At 57.0% G+C, this 13,509-nt stretch overlaps 1 protein-coding gene across 10 annotated transcripts in view; it reads left to right on the top strand.

Annotated features, from left to right (window-relative positions):
• Nucleotides 1-13,509, top strand: part of Baiap2 (BAR/IMD domain containing adaptor protein 2) — a 53,374-nt gene that overhangs the window by 7,329 nt on the left and 32,536 nt on the right. Inside the window, exon 1 of one of the 10 annotated variants that reach the window (XM_048797477.1) lies at nt 764-777. The exons of the other annotated variants lie outside the window; for them this stretch is intronic. The gene's annotated coding sequence lies outside the window, so the exon portion shown is untranslated. Of the gene's footprint in view, nt 1-763; nt 778-13,509 lie in introns of those variants that run through there. 10 annotated transcript variants of the gene reach the window in all.

Genomic DNA, 13,509 nt, shown 5'->3' with positions numbered 1-13,509 from the left:
ATGTTGTGTCTGCCATGAAAACTAAAATAAATATTAAATTCTCTCTCTCTCTCTCTTTAAAAAAAAAAAAAAAAGAAAAAAAAGAAAAGAAAAAAAAGAAGAAGTTTGTCCTTTTGTCCTCCCTGCTTGCTGCCCATCTGCTGGGTGTCTGGGTGTCTCCTTGCTGTTTGCTTCTCCACGTCTACCAGTTAAGTTTATGCTGATGCTGCTGCTTTTGGGGTTTTGTTTTGGGAGCTAGTGATGAAATTCAGGGGTGCTCCCTAGCATTTTTTATTTTTTATTCTGAGACAGGGCCTTCCTGAGTTGCTGAGGCTGATCTCAAACTTGTGATCCTCCTGCCTCAGCCTCCCAAACCGCTGGGATTACAGGCGTAGCCATCACAGCCAGCTGCTATTGCTTTTTAAGTTTAGACATTTAATAAGTTCTTAAGGTAGAAAATGTGGATTTGGCTTTTTTATGCCATCACTCACCCTGGCCCGTGTAATCCACACGGTCGGGGCTGACGTCAACACGTGCTGTTTATGTGGTGACGACATGACCTTTCCGCTGCTGAGACAGACACTCAGCATGGCCCAGTGACTTGTGTCCCCCTTACTGGGGCTTAATTGAAGCACAGCCAACTGCACGTGAGCTCTGCCGCAGGCAGCTGTGTGGCTGGTGTGGAGGCCAGGTGCTGGACCTGTCCTTCCTCCCAGAATCCAGGTCCTCTAGGCAGCCACTGATCTGCTCTGTGTCGCAAGGTTCGGTGCGAGTGCCAGGAGTCGTGTGAGTGGAGTTGTGGGTGTGGCTGGGTTGTGTTCCTGAACCCCTGGCTCTGGTGCTGCCTTTCTGAGCCAGGCCCCACGTAGGTCTGGGTGGGCCCTTTGTTTGTGCCCTGATTGGTGGGCGGAGTTCTTTCAGGTTGGGCATTTCTAGAGCTGGTTTCCTGATTCACAGTGTGACACGTCTTTCATGGGCTGGTCTGCATGCCCTGTCTCCTGGGGCGCGTCTGTGCAGGTCTTTCCTCCTGTCCTTCTCATTGACTTACAGAGTCCTCCCGCTGTAGGTGTGAGTCCTGTCAGGTGTGTGCTTTGTAGAGATTTTCTCTCAGTCTGGTTGGTCTGTCATTCTTTGTGAGTTTTGTGTTTCTTTTCTTTTATTGAGTGCTGGGGAGGGAAGCCCGGGCCTTGTGCATGCCAGGCAGGTGCTCTGCCATCGAGCCACACCCTAGCCCCGCAGCATATTTAGAATTACACAAATGGTCAATTTTATTAATAAAGTCCAGTAGGGTGATTTTTTTTTTGTTTTTTTTTTTTTAGTTTGGCATGATGGTTCCTGATTTCTATTATTGGGCTCTGGTCACAGTTCTTAACGTGACAGTTTTGTTTCCCTTAGACTCACATCTTCATTTGCGTCATTTTTGATGTCATCGACGTGTTCCCAAATCCACAGACCATACCCTTTTGCTGTCCATTGTCCATTTGTTTCCTATAGTTTGGGGTTCTCTTTGGAGTCCCCTTGTCCAGCTCCAATCATCTGGGCTTCCACTGGGACGGTCCCCTGGGGGCCTCCTGGTGCCCCCTCCCAGCTGGACCCTGGTCTTCGGTCTTTTCTGTGCCAGTATCCCCCCATCGGAGAATCATCTTGTTTTTCCTTTAAGGTTCCTGAACAGGAAAGGGGGAATCGCTTTTGAACTGCAAGTGTTGCAGGTGGTCTCCTACCTGCCACGGGGGACTTGGACTTGGGGTGATCTTTGCCGGGAAGTTGGCGGCATCACCGTGTTGCCCTCTAACTTCCAGCCCTGCTGTTTCCAGCACCATCTGACACTGCTGCTGCTGTGTGAAAAAGGAGGTCTTGGTTTTCTTTCCCTGTAAGCTTATAAGATCTTTGTCCTGAGTGTTCTGAAGACTCCTGACAGTGTCCCTGGTGGGCCTGGGGAGTAGCCATAGCCCCAAGAGAGGCCCCTGAACAAGACATCACACATGGCAGGGGTGGTGTGCAGTCTGCAGGGGCCACCCGAGCAGCAGTCCCTGCAGGATTCCACTGCCCAGACCCTGGTCTAATTGCTGAGGGTGATGCTGCCTCTCCCACCCCACCCAGAGGAAACCTGGGCTCTGGGAAAGAGGGGAGTAGAAGGCATGTCCAACGGGGCAAGGTACACAAAAACAGGGTTCTTTTGTAGAAATGGGGAGGGTCTGAAACAGAGGAGGGTGGCAAGGCCCGGAAAGAGACAGAGCTTCAGACAACCAGGGCTTCGTAGGAGTCCTGGGCCGTAGGCCTCTGAGTGTCGGCCATAGAAAGGTGGATTTGTACCTTTTTTCACTCTTATTAATCTATACGGTTGCCAGCAGTGGGTACATTTATTTTTATTGCTGTAGAATGTTCTGTAGACACATTTGTCTGCATTCTCTTCCTGACTAGCAGTTGAGTTAGTTGTTGAGTTTTGCTGTTCTGAACAAGCTTTTCTGTGGGACCTGTGAGGCTGAGCTCTCCTGCAAGATGAATGTCCTTGAGGTTCTATGTCATTCTGCAGCAGCCATTTGTGAAATAAGCACGTGCTTCTTTCTCTCCCAGCATGGTGGCTCACCATTTTGTCTGGTAGTTTTTGCTTTATGTGTTTGCAGACTGTGTTATCAAATGCATATGTGTTGTATAGTTATGTCTTTTTGCTAAGCTGAACCTTATTACCATGAGGTGGCCTGCTCTAGACCAGTGGGTCTCATTTTTAGTTTGTTTTGTTTGATATTGACCTAGTTTTCTCCTTGTCTTCCTGTCCACAGTATTGCTCATTCCTGAAATGTGATGCCTCTGCTGTTTTGGGGGTGAACCAGAGCCCTTGAGGAATGGAGTCCTGGGGAGAGGAGACCTGGATCTATGCAATTATTGGGGCTCTCAGCCCGATTAGTCCTTGGTTGGATCCTTGATTGTTTTCATTGATCTTTTTCTTTATTTTTTCTTTGATCTTCTTTCTTTAATCTTGGTGTTTTGTTTTACTATGCCCAGGCTGATCTCCAACTCCTAGGTGCAAATGGTCCTCCTGCCTCAGCCTCCAGAATGTCTGGGATGCAGGCATGCCACCTGGCACCTGGCTTCAGTGATCAGTCGCTCTTCCTGGCCTCTGGGTATATGGCACCTGGCTGTGGGGCAGGGGTTGCCAGGAAGCAGTGGCCTTTCAGCCTCTGGCCCTGCTTTCTTTCTCACATGCAGGAAGCCCCCTGTAGTCCTGTGGTACTTACTAAACCAACAGCCCATTAGGAGGGGCAGGATTCCACGGCACAGACCTGGTCTGATTGCCGAGGGTGATGCTGCCTCTCCCCCCCCACCCAGTTCCCTTTAGAACTGGAGCTTCCTTCTTCCCACAGGTAGGAGGGTGTCGAGCCAGAGCTGCTGCTCAGAGGTCCTATCAGAGAAAACGCTCCTGGTGCTGGGCCCGCGCCCAGGCCCGGGCCCACAGTCATGAAAGCCCAGGGAGTCATTTTTGCTTCAAACGAGCATTGGCAGCAGCCCCTTTGTTCCTCCAAGTGGCCAGAGCAGGCTCTGCCTTTGGTCCCCTTGGTCTTTCAGAACCACAGCTCTGGCCTTGCAGCGGGGAGGCGGCCTCAGGCCTGAGGCTGGGAGGGAGAATCCTGTCATCTCCCCGTGGATGTTGTTTCCCTGCGGTGAGTGAGTCTGCAGGCTGCTTGGTCAGGGAACGGAGGTGGCTCCACGATCCTGTGTCTTCTCACAGCCACCCCCACTTCTGCCTGCTGCTTGGCTAGGTCCCCCGATCCTCGGCCCTGGGTCTGTTGGGGCGTGCCTCCGTGGGGTCCCTGGAGGCTGCAGGTGTGAGGTGAGTGCTGCTGCTCTCATGGCCACTTGGATGCGTGTGAACTGGGTGTGACTTCAGCTGGCTTCCTGAGGGTTCTGGAGCTGGGACTGAGCAGCAGCTTGGGGCAGTGTGTGTCCAGCCAACCAAGTGTTCGGGCCAGTTGCTGGCGTATGAGGACAGGCAGAGTTTCCCGTGGCTTTGAGCCTAGCCGGTGGTCCAAGGGAGGGCCGGCCACACCCAGTCAGAAGCTGCCATTGTGCTGTTCCCAGCCCTCTGCAGGGACCAGGGTTCTGGAGGAGGTAGTTGCGGCTCCTGTTTCCTGCTGTTGCTCCCTCTCTGCCGTCTCTGTGGCCACAGGGCAGAGGCGGGCAGATAGCTTACCTTGCTGTGGACCTTGGAGGGGCTCTGGGCAGTCACGTGTGGCCGTCCAGGCTACCGCCTGGTTGCTGTGCTCATTCATAGCACCTTCCAGAGGCTGCTGACCATGGTATGTCTATACTGCTGGACGGCCATCTGCAGCCTTGCCCCTGGCTCTTTGGCACAAAGTTTCAGGATGCATAGAACTGGGCTGAGCCAAACTGGCCGGGACAGGGGACAGGTGGCAGGAGGAGGCCAGAGTCCTCACATTCCTGGTCCAGCATGCACACTGGGCAGGGGGCTCCAGTGCTCTGTGCCACAGTCACCCAGGTGAGGAGGCCAGGTAGCCTGCTCTTTGGTACATCCCAGGCTTCATGCAGTGCTGTTGACATTTCAGAAGGGCACGCTGTCAGAAATAAGGCCACCACACAGTGGAGGGGGAGAAGCCTGGCCTGAGAGATCTTCGCTGCTTTCGTGCATCTGCACCACCTGTTGGGCCGTCCTCCAGAGGCCCTGGCTGGGTGTTCCCTGTGGGCGAGGCTCTACTGTGGGCTGGGGCCAGCAGGCTGTAGGCACAGCCTTCTGTCTCTGGAGGCCTCTCCTGTTCCTTCCTCTCTTTGAAGGGCCGCTTTGTACCTGCCAGGGCCTGCGGTGCCTTGTTTGTGATCACAGGGCATGTGCATGCATGCCAGGCTCCCTGGGCTTAGCCCTTGTCATCTGCCTGGCTTCACTGGGCACCCAGGAAGATGGAGGAGATGGGTGCTGGGTGCAGCCTCAGAATGGGGATGCCCACAGGCAGGAGCCCGCGACTCTGCCGGGAATGTGGACTAGGCTTTGGACCCCGAGTCAGTGACTCTGAATGTGGTGCAGCCTTGGTGGTGTGCACTCCATCACCCTGAGGAGGAGAGGCGGCCTTCCAGCTCCCACCTGTGGGGACGGCTTGTGGCTGCAGGCTTCTGTGTTCTTCCCATGTCTGCTTCTCTTCTCTTCCCCCTCCCGATACTTGGTCTCTCTGGAAGGTGAGGCCAGGCAGGAGGGAATAAGCACCCTTGGCGTGGAACCCTGAGGGGCTTTCAGGGCCTCCCAGTGGCTCCTGTTGGCTGAGCTGGTTCAGAGGTGCCACCCCATGCTGCCACTGCTCCAGCTGTGGGCTGTGGTGAAGATGGGAGTGGGGGTGGTGGCCCGGCTGTGCTGCCACCCAGGTGGGGTGGAGCCATCCACACCTGGCCAAGGAGCAGCAGTGTGGCCAGCCCCAGTCTCAGGGTGGAGGCTGTGGCCTTGGCGTCCCCTTTGGTGTGGGAAGCTGAGTGCTGGCTCTCACCTGCTGTCAGACTGAGCAGCAGGGATCCATCTCTGGAGACGGCTAAACTCTCCTGACAGACACTGCTCAAAGGTCTTCATTAGATCCACACAGTGGGAGCCACATCAGTTTCTTATCCCCGAGGGGCCCAACACCATGGTCCTGCCTGGTCCTGGCCTGGCTGCACCCAGCTCCCCTCCTAGAGCAAGGCGCCTTCTTGGCTGCTGGGCAGAGCCTCACACGTGCTGGGCAAGCACCACATCCCTGCCCCCCGCTTTAAATTATTTTGAGACTCTCGCTGGGGTTGCTGAGGCAGGCCAAGAACTTGCAATCCTTCTGCCTCAGCCTCCGAGTTGCCGGGATTATAGGCCTGTGCCACCATGCACAGCTAGCTGTTAGCCTCCCCTTCCCAGCTAGTGACGCCAGGTCTCCCACTACTCCTCCTGTTTCCCCACAGTAGAAATGGGGGAGTGCGCCTTCATCACCCTGGGAAGGAGCAGCTGCTGGAGTGCCCTGCCCGGGAATAGACACTTGCCCCGGGGCCCTTCCCTGGTCCATGCCTAGCAGTCAGGGCTTCATGGAGACCACCTGTCCCAGGGGCTGTCCGTGTGCCTTTCCCTGTGTGGCTGTGGGCTTGAGCCTGCCCTGGGTGGGAGCAGCCTCCTCTGCCTCAGGTGCTCATCTCAGAACAGCATCTGAGGCCTGGGGCTGATGACAGGGTGGCCTGGGGGGCTGGCCGTGCCTGGGCAGGGCTCTGGGGCTCAAGGGACCTGCACTCCTGTGTGGATTGGGCCTCCAGTAGGCCAGTTCTGGCCACCTGCTGAAACCTTTGTGGAGCCAGATTGAGCCCTTGAAGGGCGAGATTAGTAACCGTCTTAATTGGATTTGCCACGTGCTGGGCAGCAGCTCCGTGACAGTGGGGGAGAGCGCACGGCATGTGCCATGTTCCCAGCATCAGGTCTGCCCTGTAAGGGGGATGTCAATAAGTACAGCAGTGCCAGGGCTGGTGACCGTGGGTCCTCTGCTCTGGTGACCGTTGTTTTCTGGGAGCAAATATGAAGCAGCCCTGGCCCATAGTTCCCCCAGCCTGTTTCCTGACACCTTCGGCCCCTGTGTGTAGGAGGGAGTGAAGTGGGTCTCAAACCAGAAGCCCCTGAGTTTCCTGTTTCAGGCTATTTAAGCTGAAGTGTGTGGACTGAAGAGAAGGGGTGACCAGGGTGGTCAGCATCACGCAGATAGCCCAGGAGCAGGAGGGGAGCCCTGGCTGGAGGTCCACTCTCATGCTTCCCAATCTGTGTCCTTGGGCCTAGGCTGCAGAGGTCATGACCTCTGGCCTCTTGGCTGTGGTGTTTCGTCCTGCTGGGGCTTGTAGGGCTGACCCCTGGCCGTGGGTGACGCTGATGGGCCCTGTGGTGAGGCGGTGCTTCTGAGGTGAGGTGGCATCCAGAACGTGTGCACAGCTAGCTGCCGAGCTTGACTCTCCCAGGCCTCTGCAGACCCGCCCTGCTTGTTGGGAGTGATCAGGGTGCTCCTGGGAAGCATGAGCACAGAGACTTCCAGGACAGGATCCCCCAGCTGCAGGACACAGCCCTCGAGGGGCTGTTCCTAGAACATCTGGACGTGGGTCCTGAGCGGCTATGCTTTGTCCTTGGGTTGTCCTGCGTGGCGGAGGCCTCCCGTGACGGTCGCCAGCAGTTGCACACAGGCAGCTACTTCACGGGGACCTGCCGGGCTGCATGTCAGCCGGGTGAGTGCACGCTGCACACACAGCCCCAGTCTAATGCCAATCAGGAGTGTGGGCCCTGCTCCACGCGTGCCAGGGACAGTGCCGAGGCTGCAGGGGTCACAGGAAGACTGGGCATTGATGGCCAGTGGCTGATCCACAGAGCGGCAGCCCCCACAGATATGTGCATCTAATGGTCTGTGTGTCCCAGCCCCACTCCCGAGCTTGACGATGGGACTTGGGAGACCCTGAGGCTAGCTGGGATCCCAGCTTGGACTCGGTGTTCAGAGGGTCTTCTCCCATGGCTGCAGTGGCCCCTTCTCTGTTGAAACACAGACTGGGGGACCCTCCTCCACTGGGTCCTCTGCAGAAGAGCCGGCACACAGGTACCTGTCCACTGAGGGTTCACTTGGCACCCAGTTCCTGGTGCTGTGGGAGCAGCCAGGCTAAGCCCGGGCTGCTTGGCCCATGTGGGGAGCATATCACCTCAACTTGGTCCCCCAAGCCCTGTCTCCACTTCCGTGCATGCTAGGGCCTTTGCAGCAGCCCACCTGGCCACCCCACCCGTGGCCTCTGAGCTTGGAGCTCTGGTGTATGAGGACCTCGAGGGCCTGCTGGTTGGGGTTCTGTGGACCATGACCAGCTTAGGTGGCTGGGGATTCTCGGGTGAGAGCAGAGCTGACCACAGAGCAGGGGAGCTGTGGCCCTTCCTCCCCTCTCTCCCCTCAGCCCCTGGTGTCCAAGGTACTACTTTCACACCACAGTGACATCTTTGGACTTGTTTTGTTTCAGTTGGTAGCAGTGCTGTCACCACGGCAACACAGCCATCAATATTCTGTTGTTACTCTCTTCCCGCCACGTTCTGCTCTGGCCTTTGGGTACATGGGACAGCAGCCCCAGTTTCCCCAAAGGAACGCTGGAGGCTCCAGGGCAGTGGAGAGGAGGGCGTCGTTGCCACAAGAGTGGTGGTCCTTAGCCCCTCTCCCCTCCTGTGGCTCTGGGGACAGACTCCCTGGCAGCCCCCTTAGCTGTCAGACTGCCTGACGGGTGCTTGTATTCGTGCCTCCTGCAGGCGGTGCTCATGAGCTCTGGAGGCACCTCTCCTCTCAGGAAGGCGGCGGAGCTGTGCGTGCTCACAGCCAAGTGTGGCAGCGGACCCCTTAGGAGCTCATAGCCTAGCCTGTCTGCCCCTGGCAGAGAGCGTGACAGCTCTGGTGCTTCCTGAAGTGACAGGAATAAGTTGAACAAGTGTCCTGACTTCCTCTACGGTTTCTTGGGTTAAGTGGGTTTCAGGACTTCTGCCCTCTGGTTGGCCTTCCTGACGCTGGTCTTTTAGAGCCCCGTTATCCCATGGTGGTCCCTGTGTTCTTGGGAGCTGAGCCCACAGTGCAGAGCAAATTCTAAAATTGCCTCTGTATGAATTGCTGAGCGTGAGGCTCCCCTGGTCTGGGAATCCTGGCCTTCCACAGTGTGCCCAGCCCTGTGGTCAGGCAGCCCAGGCACATGTCACACTGCCACGTGGCCCCGCTTCAGCACGCGGTCTGGTCCGCTGTCTTCTGGAGCCTGTGCTGCACTGGAGGAAGTGCCTCCCTTCCTAAACCTAAGTGAAGTCACTGCTCAGGAAGATTGGGCCCTGCATGGGCCTCAGGGGAAGCCCACTTGGCCTTTGCAGACCAGGATGGGGAGCCGTGCAGTCTGCCCCCTGGCTGCATGGGCTGAGCGCAGCCTGAGGCTCCCTCCCCGCCCCACCACCTTCAGTCTCCAGGTCCCACTCCCTTGCCGCTTCCTGTCATCTGCGTGTTATAAGAACAGTGATTATTCTAAAATGCCTCCTGTGAAGGCCAGGTGTGAGGGGACACTTAGATGAGAGACCAGGGATCTTGGCACCTGGAAGAAAGTGAGCGTCTTGGTGTGCTGGAGGTTGGGTGTCCACCCCGGCCCGGTGTTGCTGAAGCAGGTCTGGTGGAGAGTGCCAAGGAGGCGGCCAGCCACACGCCACAGGCCTCAGTGTCCTCTATAGAAGACTCCATGTTGGGGACGTGGGTGTGCACTGTGGATTCGAAGAGGGTGTGTCATGGCAGTGTTCCTGAGGGTCAGGACAGTGACGGGGTAACATAACAAGAGACCCTTGTTCTTGGGACACGGGCTGAGGTGCTGGGAGGGGTGATGCCTCAGTGCCTGCTACCGAGTCCCAGTTGTCTCAGAAGAGGTGTGTGCGTGTGCCCAGGTGTGCACTAGAGCAGAGCTTAAGCAGAATGGCCAGCCTTGGCCTCCAGGCCGTGGCGAGGTGAGCTGCCTTGCTGTGCTGCTCTTGCGGTGCTCACAGAGGTGGGCTGGGCCAGAACACAGCCTGTCTTCTACGCCCCAGCAAAGCAGGCTGCAGAGCCAGGCTCTGCCCTCTCGGTCCTGGGCGCCCGGGTGTGGCTGCAGGTCCCCGCTCTGCCCCTGGGGAGTCCTGGGAGACTTCCTGGTGCTTGCTGAGTTCAAGTGGGAGGTGAGGCGAAGGCGCTGTCTCTGCTCAGCCTCCAGCCTCGGTGGCCTCCCAGTGTCCTCAGAGGCCACCAGACATCCCTGAAGTGCCTGAGCCGGGTCCGGTCCCCTGATGACAGCCATCGGTCACCTCAGGGGGGCGGCTGTGCCCTTTTCCAGAAGCTCTATAAGCCGAGCGTGAGCATCTGCCCGTGTGACTGGCCCGTCACCACAGCACCTGGTCTCCCTGGGGTCCTCACCTTGCCCAGGGTTTCGTGAGAGGCCGCCTGCTCTGGTCACTCAAGATCCTTTCCTGGGAGCTCGGTCTTTGTCCCCCGGCTGTCCCCCTGGTGTGGCCCTCTCCCACCTGTTCCTCCTGTATCTTAACCTTGCTCTTTAAGTGCAGGCACCTCACCACGCTTTCTCTGTGTCCACATGTCCTCTGGTGCCAGCCCCTTCCTCTCCGTGTTGTGCTCACTAGTGACCAGATGGTGGCAGGTGCTGGCTCTCAAGCATCTCTGCTTCCTCCATTTGGTGTGTTCAGTCCCCCAGGTGAACTTGTCTTGGCTGGTCTTGGGCACTCTGCAGGGCCACCTGGGCACCTGCACCTGTCTTGTCACTGCAGTTCTTGCCAGGGTCTGTGTATATCTTTGAGGTCATTTGGGACTTTTTTCCCCTGGTCAGCAAGAATGAAAATGAGAAAGAGAAGTAGAAGTGACTGAGCCTTGGTGATGCCTCTTGCTCAGGATCCCAAGGTCCAGCAGAAGCCACCTGCTGCTGGGGCAGTGGCCAGCCAGGACTGAGGCTCCATTGAGGTGGTGAGAACAGCCAGGCCCACCTACCTGCTGGGATAGACCTGAGTCACCATCCCTGCTGGGGAGGCAGGGCCTCCTTGGAGACTCGGGAGACACTCCTGTGAGCATCAGCACTTACCATGTTCTTGCTTTGTCTTCCCAGCAGACTAGGACCAGCTGGGGCAGGCACAGGGACGGGCTCTCAGGGGGAGCTGGTAGGCAGATGCCTAGAAGGGGCCCCGATTGAGGCTCGTGCTCCATCAGAGTAGGCCCCCTAAGCATTCTGAGGCTCTGGCCTCCCACATGGTTTCCGGAGCTGGCTGCACCCCAGTCTGCCCACTTGCCTTGGTTGTGGTTGCTGGAGGACTTTTTGCCTGTAAGGAGAGGAGAGAGCCTGAATCAGAAAGGCTGACTGCAGGCGGTGCAGAACTGACTGCTATGGCTGCGCTGTGTGTAGTCGCCCCAAGGAGCAAGCAGCCGAGTGCCGGCAGTAGATGCCTAGGTGACAGGTGCGGGTTCTCCGTCCAGTGCAGCGGTGGTCAGCAGGGGAGGGAGGAGGTTCTGCCCATTGCCGCAACATGCATGGGTGGGTGCTCACTGTGCTTAGTGAAAGAAACCAGGGACTGAAGGCCACGTGTTGCACGATGCCATTTTGGGTAGAAGGTCTGGAGCAGGGGGCGGGGGCTGGGGCTCAGTGGTAGTGCACTTACGTGGCATGTGTGGAGCACTGGGTTCGACTCTCAGCACCTCATATACATAAATAAAATAAAGGTCTTCAACAACTAAAAAAATATTTTTACAAAGAAAGGGAGAAAAAAAAAGTCCAGAACAGTCCAGTCCTGGATGGGGGTGGGGCTGTGTGGGTCCCATTGGCCTGATGTGATTGCAGAGGAGCTGGGACTCAGTGCGGGGGAAACACTTGCTCCACCAGGTGACCAGGCACCTGCAGGGGCCATGCCTGGGTGCTGGACCCACAGCTTTGTCCAGCCTCTCCCAGCTCTGGTGAGGTTCCTGTGTAGCTGCACAGAGCACAGCTGGCCAGGACCGGCGAACGTTCCCCGCAGGTCCCGTGGTCTGGAGGAAACTCGGGATGTGTGGCTGTTCTGCGTGTGTAGACGGTGCACACCTGTGTGTGCTGCTGCATGGGGTGTGAAGGCTCTGCTGGCTTGCACCTGGCAGTCCCACCCCTGCCTCTTCTCCTGTGAGGAGGGACATTTCCTTGAGGACTGAATTTCACTCTTAAGCGCCAGATATGAGGCCATGTTCAAGGTCACTAACAACATCAGAAACCTTTAAAAATTAGAACCGGTGGGGTCAAGTGCAGGTGACTGCGTGCTGGCCTGCAGCTGCCTGGCTTGTGTTGGGTTGGTAGAGGCTGGCAGGGAGGGGGTGCCTTGTTTTCTGTGCCTGTGTGCTTTCTGATCATCCCAACTGACTTGCATTACGTGTGCCCCTCTCTTACCTCCCCAATTCCCAGATGCTCAGGGAACAAACCCTCCTCCATCCCCAATCACCCCATCCCTGCCAGAGCCCTGTTGTGCCCCTAGGTTTCTGCCCAGGCCTGGGGCAGCAGAAGGCTGACTCACGCTCTGGGTGTGCTGGGGGCTCCTCCCGCCTCATGCTTTCCCACGCCAGCACCCTGGGGTGGGGCCCCTGCTGCCGGTCATCATCTGCACACCAGTGCTCTGGCAGTCCATCACGTGGTGGCTCTGCACACGGGCTTGCCTGGCCTCCCTTACCACTTGGCCCAGCTGGACCTCACCTTCCTCTGAACCCACTTGCTCCAGTTTAGGACTCACCTGGGCTATGGCCCCAAACACCAGTTCCCCAAGAGTTTGGTGGTGTCTGCATCACAGGCCAGTTAGGAAGACCAGCAGCCCCCTCCTTCATCCGCGGCAGGGTGGGCCTGGTGAGTAAGTGTTCCCCAAGCCCACCCACAACTGTTCAGCCTCATATCTCTCCAAAGAGCGGTCCCCTGTGTCCTGAAGCCCTTCACTAGCGTGTCTTCTAGACCCGTAAAGAACATGGAGAGTGGCTGAGACCACCTGGTTGTTCATCTGGCAAAGTCACTGCCCCTGGTGAGCAGTGTCTCCCTGATGGTCAGGTTGCAGGGCACAGGAGGGAGGGTGCCATCCTCTGCTGATATGGTGTGCTGGTGGCCTGGCTGGGGTCACAGCTGATGGCCACATGGGCACAGTATCCTGTGGCTGCAGGTGAAGTCTAGTTTAAAACTCTGGTGTGGCTCCTTTTGCATGCACCAGCTTGCAGCTTGGGTTCTGGGTGTGCTTTATGTGTGCCCACTGCGTGGTGGGGGCCGCAGGGTTGGACTGCTGGCTGGGCTCTGAGCAGGAGGGATCCGGCTGGCAGGGACTCGGGGGCCTACATCTGAGTGTCAGCACAGCCTGGGTGGAATGGTGGCAGCTGTCCTTTGGGTCTCTGACGCCTGTCACTTGGCGGAGATCCTGCAAGAAGCTTTCTGTGACCCTGGCATCATTAGTTCTTTTCTAAAGGATTTGCTACTTTATTTTTATGTTTTAAAAATATTTTTTAGATGTTGGTGGATCTTTATTTTATTTATTTACATGTGGTGCTGAGAATTGAGGCCAGTACCTCGCACATGCGAGGCAAGTGCTCTACCACTGAGCCACAACCCCAGCCCAGGATTTGCTGTTTTATGACTTTGTTGTCCAAATGTCGAATTGGTGTGGTAGCCTTCCAGAACGTGTGCGTTTCCTGTTTGGTCTTGATGTTAACTTAACAGTTCTGGTGTCTAAAGAATGTGGCGAGAGCCGTGGAGACCACCGCCCAGGGAGACGTCCAGCAGAGTGTGTCCAGTTTGTCTGGAAGCCCTCTGCCCTGTGCTTCGACTCTTACTCGCGGATTCCATGGCCCACTTGAGTGGGAGTGGGGCACGTGACACTCCAAGGGTAAGGGCAGGCCCAGCAAGACCACGGATTTGAGCAGGACCCTGCACAGGATAGACCTCAGGCCCTTGTGTCACCTGGGCCTTGGATAAAGCCACTTTATATGCTGGTGGGACCCTGAGAGCCAGGCGGTGAATCTGAGGCCCACCCCCCCA

This window comes from Marmota marmota, unplaced genomic scaffold (assembly GCF_001458135.2).
Source record: "Marmota marmota marmota unplaced genomic scaffold, marMar, whole genome shotgun sequence".
Classification (NCBI taxonomy): Eukaryota; Metazoa; Chordata; class Mammalia; order Rodentia; family Sciuridae; genus Marmota; species Marmota marmota.
This window is presented reverse-complemented; position numbering and strand designations above follow the sequence as displayed.